Genomic DNA, 3,615 nt, shown 5'->3' with positions numbered 1-3,615 from the left:
AAAACATCCACGTATCTAAAAAGTGACCCTACAAAGGCCAAAGGCATGGCTCAACCTAACTTTCAGTTTTATTACTGGGCAGCAAACATATAAACTATAAAAACCTGGACATGGACACAAATAGATAGATTTGATACATACGGATAGAACATATACAGGCTTGGTCCACAATAGAAATAAATTCCTGCAGTACTTCTTTATAGTCCTTGCTTTGTGCCCCAATAAATGCAAGTTATTGCCAATTTACTAACAACCCAATTGTGCTTCACTCATTCAGAATATGGAACCAATGTAGGAAGCATTTTACGATAGGGAATCTTTTATTGGTGGTACCTCTGCACGAGAACCACCTTTTTCAGCCCTCGCAAATATATGCAGTTTTTAATGTCTGGAAAACATTTGGGATTAAATCACTTAGAGATCTTTATATAGACAACATCTTTGCATCCTACGAACAATTACAGTCTAAATGTAACTTTCTAGCAGCACATTTCTTTCACTACCTTCAAATCAGAAACTTTGTTAAACAGAACCTGCTCAATTTTCCTCACCTCCCACCTCCCTCTATGCTGGAAAAAATATTGCTCAGTTTCAAGGACTTAAGACAGCATTTCTGCAATATATAAAACCATTTTACAGTCCCTCCATTTCAAAGATCCAAGAGGAAAGTGGGAAAAGGATCTCTCGCTCAACATCTCAGAAAAGGAGTGGAAAGAATTCACTCGAGCTCCATATGCGCAAAGCATACAATTGTTCAACTCAAAAATTATATATCGAGCATATCTGTCTCATTTAAACTAGTCCAAAATGTTTCCAGGGCAAGATCCGACCTGTGAACGCTGCAATCAAGCTCCAGCCTCACTGGGTCACATGTTTTGGGCCTGCACCAAATTAACATCATTTTGGACCAAAATTTTTAAATGCCTTTCAGACAGCCTTGGCGTCACAATCCCTCCTAACCGATTAACAGCTGTGTTTGGTGTTCTTCCAGATGGGAGAAGGACAAACAAACTGTGATTGCCTTCACTACACTATTGGCATGGAGACTTATCCTTCTAAACTGGAAGAATCCTAACTCACCTCTTTTAAGTCAGTGGGTAACTGATGTGATATACTATTTGAAATTGGAAAAAATCAAATACTCAGTTAGAGGATTTGTGCAGAAATTTTTCAAAACCTGGCAGGATCTAATCAATAAAATTTTAGAATAAGGAAGCAGATTCTCTCCCCATTTCTTTTTCTTTTCCATGTATCTATATTGACTTATTAATTTATCTGTTTATTTATTTTTATTTGGTTTAAGTTTTAATTTGCTGCCCATGCCCTCTTTCTCAGGGGTGGAGTTGATTTGTTTTCAATCCTATTCTTGTAAAATTGAACTATTTGTATGGAATGTGTGATTTTAATAAAACCAATAAAAAAAACAAACAAACAACAGTCAATTGTCCGGAATGACATAGTGAAAACAGAAATTTTAGGAATTCTTTGCAAATTTATTAAAAATGAAAAATATCACAAAAGTATTCAGACCCGTTACTTACTCTTGAGTCTCGCATAACAAGCTTCACACACCTGGATTTGAGGATTTTCTGCCACTCTTTCTGCAGTTCCACTCAGGCTCTGTCAGATTAGATGGAGACCATCGGTGGATAGTTATTTTCGGGTTTTTCCAGTGATGTTCGATTGGGTTAAAGTTTGGGCTCTTGCTGGGCCAGTCAAGAACATTTATTGAGCTGAAGCCACACCTGTGTTGTCTTTGCTTTGTGCTTAGCGTCATTATCCTGTTTGAAGGTGAACCTTCAACACTGTCTGAGGTCTAGAGTGCTCTGAAGAAGGTTGCACTAAGGATACCTTGGTAACTGTTCAACTTTCCCTGAACCCTGTCTAGTCTCCTAATCCCTGACGCTGAAAACAGACGTCCATCATGATGCTGCCACCACTGTGCTTCACCATGAGAATGATAAAGTGCAGGCGATGAGCAGTGACCGATTTCCTTCAAATTTGACATTTAGAATTGATGTCAAAAGTCATATCCCTGGTTTCATCAGACCACAAAATATTGTTTCTTAAAGTCTGAGAGTCATTTAAACGTCTTTTTTCAAACTTAATGTAGGTTTTTATGTTTTGTCTGGTGATTAGTGGAGAGTTGCAGTGGTGGATGTCCTACTGGAAGTTTCTCCCTTCTCCGCCCAGGTTCTCTGGAGATCACACAAAGTGACCATTGGGTTCTTGATCACCTCTCTTACCAAGGCCCTTTTCTCTCAATTGCTTGGTTTGGTGGGGCTAACACCTCTAATTTAGTTGTTCCAAACATATTTTATTTAAGAATTATGGAGGTCATTGTGCTCTTGGGAACCTTTAGTGCTGTAGAAATTTCTATAGCCATCCCCAGACCTGTGCCTTGACACAATCCTGTCTCTAAGCTCTGCAGGTAACTTCTTGTTTTTTGCTCTGATACACATTGTCAGCTGCAGGACCTTCTATAGATAGGTGTGTGCCTTTCCTAATCACGTCAATTCAATTGTATTGACAACAGGTGGACATCAAACAACCTGCAGAAACATCTCAATAAAATAGAATGCCTCTGAGCCAAATTTCTAAATGCTTGTATCAATGTCAAACTGGGTTTCCAAAGCAGCAAAAAATCAATGAATTATTCAGACTCCAATATTATTTCAATTATCTTGTCTTTAAAGGTTATTGGAACTACCCTTGAAATTTTGTGACCCAGTTGGTTTCTACAGTAATTGTATTGGCTGCCTGCATATCTGTCTGGTATGGGGGTATGCAGGGCTGCCCCAGACTGGATTTTCCTGCAGATAGTGGTGACAGCAGCCTAGAATATCACGGACACTTGTCTCCCATCCCATACAGGAACTCTACAGCAAACACTGCAAATATACTGTAGGCCTACCAACAGCATCAGAGACTCCACTTAACCCCACATTGGGCTGTATCAATGTGATATTTCAGTTTTTATTTTCAATAAATTTGCAAAAATTCCTAAAATCCTGTTTTCACTTTGTCATTCTGAGGAATTGAATGTGGCGTGATGAAAAAATGAATTTAAACGATTTTAACATAACACTGCAACAAAGCAAAAGGAGTGGAAAGTGAAGGGTACTGAATTCTTTCTGGAAGCGCTGTATACCAAACAAATGAAAAATAAAATGAACTCTCCAATTTTAGAAGGAGGCTTATTGTCTTGAATGCCTCATGTTTGCCTTCATTGGTCCAGGGGGATTTCAGAAAAGCAGCTTGTCCGCTCTACCACAGGGCATGGCACTGTGTCACATAAACTGTGAATTTCCCAGGCTCACTCTTCATGACGTCTATATACACTTTCACATCTGATGACAAGCAGGATGCATTAAGTTCTTATTAACTTTGCCAACTTCTGCAACTGAATATACCTTCCCTGGTATGTCTCTTCAGTGGATTTCGCACCATTTTGAAAAAAATGGAAGGTGCCAAAGAGTCCTTTTCTGCTCCTTTGGGTTTCTGCAGTCACCCCAAATGCCTCAGCACTGTTTAAAATGAGATGTTCCAGCATCAGGTTCCACTCAAGTCATGTGCTCGCTGGTTAAATATTTCAGCTGTTGCTATCACTGGAGA

The sequence above is a fragment of the Polypterus senegalus genome, chromosome 10, assembly GCF_016835505.1.
Source record: "Polypterus senegalus isolate Bchr_013 chromosome 10, ASM1683550v1, whole genome shotgun sequence".
NCBI classification, from domain to species: Eukaryota; Metazoa; Chordata; class Cladistia; order Polypteriformes; family Polypteridae; genus Polypterus; species Polypterus senegalus.
The sequence above is the reverse complement of the archived record's forward strand: the minus strand, read 5'-3'. Positions refer to the sequence as shown.